At 44.6% G+C, this 11,155-nt stretch overlaps 1 protein-coding gene across 1 annotated transcript in view; it reads left to right on the forward strand.

The window, feature by feature from the left end:
* Positions 1 to 9,263, forward strand: part of LOC138670995 (retinol dehydrogenase 12-like) — a 323,796-nt gene extending 314,533 nt beyond the window's left edge. Inside the window, exon 6 of the transcript XR_011319408.1 lies at positions 8,882 to 9,263. The gene's annotated coding sequence lies outside the window, so the exon portion shown is untranslated. The remainder of the gene's footprint in view (positions 1 to 8,881) is intronic.
* The last annotated feature ends 1,892 nt before the right edge of the window (positions 9,264 to 11,155 follow it).

Here is an 11,155-nt window from a genome sequence, read left to right on the forward strand (position 1 = left end):
TATTCACAGTATGGATTACTTCTAACATAGGCTGCCAATACCGCTTATCACCAGGTATTGAAGGTTCTGCACATCAGCCGTATAAAGGGAATTCTATGCCGACGGATCCATAGTAGCACACCAGCATGGCATGCTAGATCATCAGGGGCAAATAACCTAAAGTTGTGGAGGCCTTAGTATTCTTCTGTGCAGTCCCCAACTATCAAGAGACAGATATGCTGAGACGAGGGGAATGTCATATAGTCAGTGGAATGCAGACACGTTGCTCTTCCTTCCCTGCACTGTGAGGCCATACTGTTATGGAAGTGGCACTGTGTGGCTGAGACTCTCAGTGAGAGAACTTTGGGTCAGTGTTCTATTTAAAGAACCCAAAGGAGCAATTCAGGCAACTTTTACTGAGTTATGAAGCACAGATCATGACTGGTATTTTCTTCGGTGCTCTTCGAATCCATGTGCCTTTCACCACCCCTGAGGTTCTGCACTAGGCAAACTCACTGCTACAGTCTTAACCAATTTGTTCCTTTAGGACAGTGGTCCCCAACCTTTCTGACCTAGAGAGCCACATTCCGCTCTGTGAGTGCGTCGTGAGCCACATTCCGCTCTGAGAGGGTGTCGCGAGCCACATATTGCTCCCTCACCCTCACAGTAGTGACAACCAGAGCCCCCATTATGGTTATAATGATAACCAAAGCTTTTCCACAGAAATCCCCCCAAAGGATTATAACAAGATCCAGCAGTCCGCACAATACTCCCATTCAATATTCCACCATCCAGCACTCTCAACATACTGTCACATTTACCTTCAGGCACCTTCTCCGACAGGTGCTATCATCCTGTCTCCAGCGTCCCATACTTAAATTATTTCTAAAACCCCTAATATGTGCATCAGATCAGCTCTTCTGTTCAGGTGAGGTGAGGAAAACTAATTCTCCGAGCACTAAAAAATACTCGGAGGTCAACCGAGCGTGCTCAGGAAATCTCAAGTAACGAGTATATTCGCTCATCACTAATTAATAGTGATGAGCGAATACACTCGTTACTCGAGATTTCCCGAGCTAGCTCGGGTGTCCTCCGAGTATTTTTTAGTGCTCGGAGATTTAGTTTTCTTCGCCGCAGCTGGATGATTTACAGCTACTAGCCTGCTTGATTACATGTGGGGATTCCCTAGCAACCAGGCAACCCCCACATGTACTATGCCTGGCTAATAGATGAAAATCATTCAGCTGAGGCGATGAAAACTAAATCTCCGAGTACTAAAAAATACACTAAAAATGTAGCATCAATAGTAAAAAGATCTAATGTTAAAAATAATTTCTAAAAAATCGTGCTATTCTCACCTTCCGGCGCCTTTCCCGTTCTTCGCGATGCTCCGGGCCATGCATTGCGGTTTTGCGAGATGATGACATAGCGCTGTCGCGAGACCGCTACGTCATCATCTCGCGAGACCGCAATGCATTCTTGGGACCGCAGCGTAGCGAGGAGCATCGCTAAACGCCTCGCCTGGATCCGAGGGCCGCCAGAGGGTGAGTATATAACTATTTTTTTTGTTTTTTTTTAACGGGGATATGGTGCCCACACTGCTATATAGTACTTGGGCTGTGTTATATACTGCGTGGCTGCTATATACTACTTGGGCTGTGTTATATACTACGTGGGCAGTGTTATATACTATGTGGGCTGTGCTATATATTATGTGGGCAGTGTTATATACTATGTGGGCAGTGTTATATACTACGTGGGCAGTGTTATATACTGTGTGGGCTGTGTTATATACTACGTGGGCTGTGTTATATACTACATGGGCAGCGTTATATACTAAGTGGCTGCTATATACTACATGGCTATGCTATATACTACGTGGCTGTGCTATATACTACGTGGCTGTCTGTGTTACGTGGGCTGTGTTATATACTGCATGGGCTGTGCTATATACTGCGTGGACTGTGTTATATACTACGTGGCTGTGCTATATACTATGTTGCTCCTATATACTACATGGCTGTGTTATATACTACGTGGCTGCTATATATTACGTGGGCTGTGTTATATACTACGTGGCTGTGTTATATACTACGTGGCTGCTATATACTATGTGGCTGCTATATACTACGTGGCTGTGCTATATACTACGTGGCTGTGCTATATACTACGTGGCTGTGCTATATACTACGTGGCTGTGCTATATACTATGTGGGCTGTGTTATATACTACGTGGCTGCTATATACTACGTGGCTCCTATATACTACGTGGCTGTGCTATATACTACGTGGCTGTTTGTGTTACGCGGGCTGTGCTATATACTATGTGGCTGCTATATACATACATACATACATACATATTCTAGAATACCCGATGCGTTAGAATCGGGCCACCATCTAGTATACCATAAGTGTCTAAGATTGGGATAGCCCTTTAAGCCAGTTAAGGCTAACCTTAACCTTATTAAGTGACTAAGAAAAGTTATCTTACTATTGGATCATTTGGTGATATTTGTTATCTACAATTTGTTTCAAATGTTCATATGGAATTTAAGAAAAGACTGATTCGTGCTCAGTTCCATGTATTTAGGAAGGTATTCTCTCGGAACATTGCATCTGGAGGAGAACACATTGCCTTACACTGGACATGGACACACCAGGAAGTCGTTAAGCATAAAAAGCGAATGAGGCCTAAAACTAATAAGCTTCCTATTTATTTTTTTGAATGCATATAGCTTGAAAACATTGCTAGAGACAGATACGCAAATACAAAGCCAATGTTGCGGCTATAAAAAGATGTGCATTTACATACCGAACAAGATGCAAAATTAATGAGCCATTTAAATAATAAATATCTGTGGCGGAGGGAGTGAAAGCTTTGGAGAGAATCTTCTGCACAGTAGATGACTGCAGGGATCTGTGCTCTAACATTACACTTCACGTAATTAACCAGATATCACAAGGGACATATTTTCCTGTCTGGTATTGCCCTTCCCTTGGGGTTTCTAATGCAATCTTGATTTTAAAGAATATCTTCACTTTGAACTTACTCTTCACAATACACTAAAGTGCGGCTCAAATTGCAATTCCCTACTAGACTCTTGTTATTAAAATTAGCTTTGTGAGCAGTTTGATAATTACATGTAAGACTTATATTAATTTTCATATGTTCTATAATACATGTCTACTGTATATGTCATTACTGTAAGGCTAGTATGAAGTTACTTTTCTTAAATGAAGGCATTGATGTGTGAATAACAGAATGACTGTAATTGTAATGAGTATAATTCATAATTAATTATTTATCATTCTTTAATTACTAAATCCAATTAAAAAATATGAATTCACAAGAGTTCAAAGCACATTAAGAGGCATGTACAGCCAAGTTACGAGTAGCCAAGTTTCTATGGAGGCCAAATTTTCACCATCGCTGGTAAATCTTGTTTTGTCATATTGGGAGTAATGTTTTTTTTTGTATACACTGTGGAAGGTCTTCTTGCTTAGCTACTCCTCGAGGTAGCACAGGCACACGTGGGTTTAAAGTCTCTGGGTGGTTTATTCTATCATAAACACAAAATGTTAACAGGAAAAAACTGCATTTCTGGCTCAAAAGGAAATAAAAGGTTCATAAACAGTCCTGCCCAGCACTTCTGGGCCAACACATATGACAGCTCTCACAGTAGCGTCAGCCTAGAGGCTTCCTTGCCTCTACACAACACAGATTGCCTAAAAAAAACCGGATGGACATTTATTTCCCCAAACACACCCTTGAGGTGGAGATATGGTGACTTGGCGTCCCACCTATCTCGTACCTACTCACCGAAAATCCCGCCCATAACATGGCCGCCACATATCATGCTGAAAAGAAACTTATGGGTTTCTAGATCACGGAGGAAAGCAATCTCCGTGACACATATCTCCCCTCACATACAGTGTCAGTGATCCTGTCACAACACCATGTAACCCATTATTTGACTCCATATTTTGGTATGGTAGAATTATTGATGATTTATTATTTATTTTGAAAAGTGAGGTGACAAGTATTCCCCACTTTATAGATTATATGAATTATAACAAATTTGGTTTAAAATTCTCACATTTTTTGGATTCCACCACTAGTAATTTTTTGAATGTGGTTTACTGGCGTGTTGGGTTCCTATACGGTGGGGAAAAAAGTATTAATCAGCCACCAATTGTGCAAGTTCTCCCACTTAAAAAGATGAAAGAGCCCTGTAACTGACATCATAAGTAGACCACAACTATGAGAGTCCAAATGAAAAAAACAAATCCAGAAAATCATCTTGTCTGATTTGGCAACATTTATTTAGCAAACTATGGTGGAAAATAACTATTTGCTCACCTAAAAACATGCAAGATTCTGGCTCTCACAGACCTGTAATTTCTTCTTTAAGAGGCTCGTCTGTCCTCCACTCATTACTTCTAATAATGGCACCTGTTTCAACTTGTTATCAGAATAAAAGACACATGTCCACAACCTCAAACAGTCACACTGCAAACTCCACTATGGTGAAGACCAAAGAGCTGTCGAAGGACACCAGAAACAAAATTGTAGCCCAGCACCAGGCTGGGAAGACTGAATCTGCAATAGGCAAGCAGCTTGGTGTGATAAAATCAACTGTGGGAGCAAGAATAAGAAAATGGAAGACATACAAGACCACTGATAATCTCCCTCGATCTGGGGCTTCACGCAAGATCTCACCCCATGGGGTCAAAATGATCACAAGATTGGTGAGGAAAAATCCCAGAACCACACGGGGGACCTAGTGAATGACCTGTATAGAGCTGGGACCATCGTAACAAAGGCTACCATCATTAACACACTACTGTTATGACCTGGTGGTTAGGAGCACCCGACCTGATAGTTAAACTCATACAGGACGAGCTCTGGGATTTGGGAGCTCTGCTGACCGCAAGCCCTAAACCTATCGCACACACTAGAAATAGCCGTGGAGCGCTCCTGACGCTCCCTAGGCGCCTCGTCACAGCCTAAGAGCTAGCTAGCCCTAGAGAAGAAAATAAAGCCTACCTTGCCTCAGAGAAATTCCCCAAAGGAATAGGCAGCCCCCCACATGTAATGACTGTGAGTAAAGATGAAAGTCACAAATGCAGAAATGAGATAGGTTTCAGCAAAGGGAGGCACGACTTACTAAATAGACAGAGGATAGGAAAGGAATCTTTGCAGTCAGCACAAAAACCCACAAAAGACCACGCAGAGTGTGCAAAAGGGTCCTCCGCACCGACTCACGGTGCGGGGGTGCCACCCTGCATCCCAGAGCTTCCAGCCAGCAAGACAAAATCAAGACAACCAGCTGGACAAAGAAACAAGAACAATAATAACAATCAGGAACTTAGCTTCTGCAGGAGAAGACAGGACACCAGACAGATCCAGGAGCGAACTGAACCAAAGCTAAAACATTGACAGCTGGCATGGAGAAACGATCTGAGTGGAGTTAAATAGAGAAGCCAACCAAAGGATAAACCACGTCACCTGTGTAAGGAACCTCAGAAGGAGCAGCTCCACTCACAGCCACCAGAGGGAGCCCACGGACCGAACTCACCGAAGTACCATTCATGACCACAGGAGGGAGCTCGACAACAGAATTCACAACACACTACGCCGTCAGGGACTCGTATACTTCAGTGCCAGATGTGTCCCCCTGTTTAAGCCAGTACATGTCCGGGCCCATCTGAAGTTTGTTAGATTATCCAGAAGAGTATTGGGAAAATGTCATATGTAATGATGAAACCAAAGTAGAACTGTTTGGTAGAAACAAAATTTATTGTGTTTGGAGGAGACAGAGTTGCATCCAAAGAACAACATACCTACTGTGATGCACGGGGGTGGCAACATCATGCTTTGGGGCTGTTTCTCTGCAAAGGGACCAGGGCGACTGATCCGTTTGCATGAGAGATTGAGTGGGGCCATGTATCGTGAGATTTTGAGTGCAAACCTCCTTCCATCAGCAAGGGCACTGAAGTTGAAATGTGGATGGATCTTTCAGCATGATATTGATCCCAAGCACACTGCCAGGGCAATGAAGCAGTAGCTTTGTAAGAAGCACATGAAGGTCCTGGAGTGGCCTAGCCAGCCTCCAGATCTCAACCCCATAGAAAACCTTTGGAGGGAGTTGAAAGTCCTTGTTGCTGTTGTGAATTCTGCTTTTGGGCTCCCTTTGGTGGTTGTAGGTGGTAATGCAGTTGTCCCTGGGCTGCAGTCTTGGACAGGTGTATCTGCTGATTGCAATTCTGACTGGGGTATTTATGTTTGCAGGACTCATTAGTCCTTGCCAGTTGTCAATGTTTCTTGGGAAGTGTTGGATCTTTGTCTGGCTTCTCCTGCTTAGCTGCCAATTCAGCAAAGATAAGTGTCTGTTTCTTTTTCTGTGGCACACAAGCTGTGTGCTTATATTCTGTGCTATTCATTTGTTTTCTCTTGTCCAGCTTAGACTGTGTCAGTGTTTTCTCAGTCTTGTTGGATTCTCTGGAGTTGCAGATATACGCTCCACATCTTTAGTTAGATGGTGGAGTTTTTGTATTTTCTGCTGTGGATATTTTTGGAAGGATTTTAATACTGACCGCTTAGTATCCTGTCCTATCCTTTCCTATTTTAGCTAGAGTGGCCTCTTTTGCTAAATCCTGTTGCCTGCGTGTGTTTTTTCCTCTACTACTCACAGTCAATATTTGTGGGGGGCTGCCTATCCTTTGGGGTTCTGCTCTGAGGCAAGGTAGAATTCCTATTTCCATCTATAGGGGTATTTAGTCCTCCGGCTGTGTCGAGGTGTCTAGGATTTGTTAGGCCCACCCCACGGCTACTTTTAGTTGCGGTGTTAAGATCAGGATTTGCGGTCAGTATAGTTACCACCTACTCCAGTGAAAGTTTTCATGCTGCTCCAAGGTCACCTGATCATAACAGTTGCCCAGTGACAGGCCCAAAATATCACTGCTCTAGAGGAGATGTGCATGGAGGAATGGGTCAACATACTACCAACAGTGTGTGCCAACCTTGTGAAGACTTACAGAAAACGCTTGATCTCTGTCATTGCCAACCAAGGATATATAACAAAATATTGAGATAAATTTTTGTTAATGACCAAATACTTATTTTCCACCATAATTTGCAAAATAAATCTTGCCAACAATTTAGTGGGAGAACTTGCACAATTGGTGGCCGACTAAATACTTTTTTTCCCACGGTATTTCTTCTGCCATGTACAGAAAACCCACAGCTGGAAATGTGGCACCCCAGGAGTCCTGATGTCACAGTGGCAATGCCTCCCTCATAGGGGTAATGCCATGCCTGGAAGCAAGAAGGGTTTCCCTTTACAGGTAATACTAGCATGCAACACTTTCCTGACTCCAGACCAGAAGGGTGATCTCTAAACCCAGTTTCAGGGGAGCTTCCCTGATAGGTTCTGGTCTGGAGGTGGGGTTAGTCAGTTAGAGAGCATACAGTGAAGGAAGAGGAAGCAAATGAAGAGAAGCTGGGGATAGGAGCTGCAATTGAGCTCACCCCAGGACTGAGCGCAAAAGACTGGACACCAGAGTCTGTGGTTATGTGGGAACTGTATGCCCCACAACTGAATGCGGACAACAGGTGAATGCAGGTCTCCTGGCCACATCTGATGCTCGAAGGCACAGCAGCAAACTAGAGAGCCAGGAGTCACCACGAGAGAGTGACATCAGGAAAAGGCTCAAGCTGGCTGCCATGCGGATAGTGTTCCACTGAAAGGACAGACTGACAGAGAGACTTGAAGATAGCTTAATACATCAAGAACCTAAAGAACAGCGCAGTAGGGAGGCTACCAACCCCACCTGCTAGGGGGATTCTGAACTGCTTCCAGGCTGTCCAGATTTCCAATACCACCTGTACCTGTGCTCCGGACTGCACCTACTGTACAATTAAAGGTAAAGAAACTACAGTCCCTGTGTCCTCCAATCATTCCTGCACCCCAACTTCCACAACCCTTCATAGGACCCCTCATGTTCTGGTAGCCTTGGGGCCCCGCTCCACCTGTGGGGAGCAGGACCATCCTAGCTGTATCACCATCAGCCCCAGCGGTCCCTTCATGCAGCGTCGGCTGCTTCTATCCTCCATGCAGATAGCAGTCACACTAAGCATGTTATCAAGTCTATTCTGGTGGGCGAATTTATCAGAGTGCACAGAAACTGCAATATCAATTCTGTTTGTTCTAAAGAATGCATGTAGAAAAGCCGCGGAGACACCATCACGTGTTTTGATCTCCCCGAGGTCATTCATCCTTATGTTCTAAAGAATGAACAGATTTGGAGACTAGACTTGTAGATAGAGAATATCCAAGGTGGATTTCAAAACGTGCTCTAATATTACCAAAAGCAAAGAGAGGTCACAATTGATTCAATACGATCGGAAAAAAGAAATTTCTCACACTAATGCTGGTTCACCTAAACCTGTTTTGTCACTGCAATATAGTTCTCAATTTCCTATTATAAAACAAATAATTAATACATATTTGCCATTACTACAGGAGGGTGCCATCTTATCCTGTATTTTGCAATCTGGGTGTAATATTGTTGCAAAAAAAGCTCCCTCTTTAGGTTATGTTTTATCACTCAGTTTTTTAATCTGACCAAACCCAGGAGTACCTGGCTTAATCTAAAAGGTTTTTTTTGTTCGCTGTAAGACATGCAGTTTCACTAGTCCCTGTAAGACCTTTTCTAATTTTGATAATACTCAAACTCATATGATCAAACAGTTTATTAATTGTAATACCAAGAATATAATTTATTGCATACAATGCATGTCATGCCATTTGAATTACATTGGTTGCACCAGTCGCAGCATAAAAATCTGAATTAATGAGCATTTAAATGATATTTTCAACTCTAATAATTTTACCGACAGGAATATATCCTCTGCATCAAAGCATTTCATCCTGCACCATCAGCGACAGATGACGTCTGTACGGGTCTTCGGTATAGACAAAGTGAGGGATCCTCCGAGAGGTGGAGACAAGAAGAGATTACTTCTCAATAGAGAAGCATTTTGGATCTTCAATTTAGGAACTAGATCTTCTGAAGGTCTCAACTTGCGCTGTGATATTATGTGTCATTATTAGGTTTCTTTTTGTGTTGTAAATATTTTGTTTATTTTAAATTGTCTTAATTCGTGTGTGTAATTTTTGTGTAATTAATAATTCTTTGTAGATGTTTTTTGTGTTTTCATGTGTCCCTGTTGTATTGCTCATTTGTGTAGTTTTATATCATTTTGTCCAATGCGCATCATTTACTGGGTATTTAGGATTGATGGGAAAGATTTCCCATCAGGCATTGAAGAAGATCACTATTTGCGTTCGAAACGCATCGCCATGTTGTTTTCTGTTCCCCACAATGTGCCATGGAATTTTTGGAATTTTAAAGTATCTTTAATAAAGAATTTTAATATTTTTATGGGTTCTTGCCAGGAGCTGGAATTTTGTCTACCTGTCTCTATACTTCACATTTTGGTCAGAACGTAATTCCATGCATACTGGACGACATAACACAGCAAGTGTTGATCTGGTTCGAATTTTCCTTTTCACTACAGCCAAGTAACTCAATATCTATGTTCCCTGCCAGGGCTGTATTTAGAGTTTCTGCTGCCCTAGGCACTTTTCGTGCTGCCTCCCCCATTGGTGAGTATGACACTATCGGCAGTGACTTAGGCTACTTTAACATCAGCGATTTTTGACATTTGCGGCAGTTTTTCCGCATCCGTAACGGATCACTTACGGCAACAGTGCGTTTGGCCTCATTCATTCCCTATGGGACTTGCGGCACTTGCGGTTTTGCCGCGATCCGGCAAATGCGGTACTTGCAGCAACAGGGAAAAAAAATGCTGCTAGCCGTGTTTTTTTGTCTCGCCTCAAGTGCAAAACCTCAAGTGCCGCACATGTCCGCAAGTCCCATAGGGAATGAATGAGGCCGAACGCAGAGTTGCCGGCCCGTAACTGATACGTTACGCGGCAGATGCGGAAAAACTGCAGTATCTGCCGCGAACGGAGAAAATTGCTGATGTGAAAGTAGCCTTAGCAAACCTTTCCAGTTGTCATGTGAGAATCTGGTGAATCTCATACACATTACATGGTCAGTTGATTCTGCCATGGTTGCAAGGTTTAACAGATTTCTAAAGGGAACCCCCTCTTCAGCCTCACCCTGTTGGATGCAGGACGCAGACTTTCCTCAGCAGCCTCTCCTCACTCCCGTAAGCAGCCTCCACCTGCCAGATGCAGCCTCCACCTGCCGAATGCAGCCACCTCAGCAGCCTCTCATCTCACCAGCCTCTCATCTCCTCACCAGCCTCCCATCACCAGCCTCTCATCTCCTCTCCAGCCTCTCATCTCCTCTCCTCACCAGCCTCTCATCTTCTCAGCAGCCTCCCCTCTCATCTCCTCACCAGCATCCCATCTCCTCACCAGCCTCCCATCTCCTCCCATCACCAGCCTCTCCTCTCCTCACCAGCCTCTCTTCCCCTCACCAGCCTCCCCTCTCCTCACCAGCCTCTCCTCTCACCAGCCTCCCCTCTCCTCTCCTCAACAGCCTCCCATCTTCTCACCAGCCTCCCATCTCCTCACCAGCCTCTCATCTCCTCACCAGCCTCCCCTCTCCAGCCTCCCTTCTTCTCTCCTCACCAGCCTTCCCTCTCACCAGCCTCTCCTCTCCTCATCAGCCTCTCCTCTCCTCACCAGCAGCCTTTCCTCTCCTCAAAAGCCTCCCCTCTCCTCACCAGCCTCCCCTCTCCTCACCAGCCTCCCATCTCCTCACCAGCCTCCCATCTCCTCACCAGCCTCCCATCTCCTCACCAGCCTCCCATCTCCTCTCCTCACCAGCCTCTCATATCCTCCCCTTAGCAGCCTCCCCTCACCAGCCTCTCCTCTCCCCTTAGCAGCCTCCCCTCTCATCTCCTCTCCAGCCTCTCATATCCCCCCTTAGCAGCCTCCCCTCACCAGTCTCTCCTCTCCCCTTAGCAGCCTCCCCTCTCATCTCCTCTCCAGCCTCTCATATCCTCCCCTTAGCAGCCTCCCCTCACCAGCCTCTCCTCTCCCCTTAGCAGCCTCCCCTCTCATCTCCTCTCCAGCCTCTCATATCCTCCCCTTAGCAGCCTCCCCTCACCAGCCTCTCCTCTCCCCTTAGCAGCCTC

This window comes from Ranitomeya imitator, chromosome 1 (genome assembly GCF_032444005.1).
Source record: "Ranitomeya imitator isolate aRanImi1 chromosome 1, aRanImi1.pri, whole genome shotgun sequence".
NCBI classification, from domain to species: domain Eukaryota; kingdom Metazoa; phylum Chordata; class Amphibia; order Anura; family Dendrobatidae; genus Ranitomeya; species Ranitomeya imitator.